Source organism: Psammomys obesus, unplaced genomic scaffold, assembly GCF_907164565.1.
Source record: "Psammomys obesus unplaced genomic scaffold, mPsaObe1.curated_primary_1811, whole genome shotgun sequence".
Classification (NCBI taxonomy): Eukaryota; Metazoa; Chordata; class Mammalia; order Rodentia; family Muridae; genus Psammomys; species Psammomys obesus.
In genome coordinates this window covers 1-378 of record NW_026588713.1, presented here as the reverse complement: position 1 = coordinate 378, position 378 = coordinate 1, and positions in this window count along the sequence as shown.

Below are 378 nucleotides of genomic sequence, written 5' to 3'. Positions count from 1 at the left end.
CAGTTCTGAGTACTAATAATTCAATATTTTTTAATTTCTTAGCTGAGTGTAATAGAACTTTATCATGATTTCAAAAATTATCATTTCTTCTTACACTGTGATTTATATATTTTAGAAATTATGTGACAGCATCAATGTGCTAAACATACAAACCTAATGAAATCACTAGTTTAACTGAACTCGAACTATATTCATTAACACTTTATCGCATCGTTCTCAAAGTGTATTATGGATTTGTCTTCTGTCCTGTCATTCAATTCTCCCCACAGTCACTGTTTTGCATTAGGGCATGGGCAGATCTTAATTTGCTGCCATTGTGAATGCTACTCAACTAGGATGTACCTGTCAAGGAAGACTCAAGGTTATCTGCCTACAATG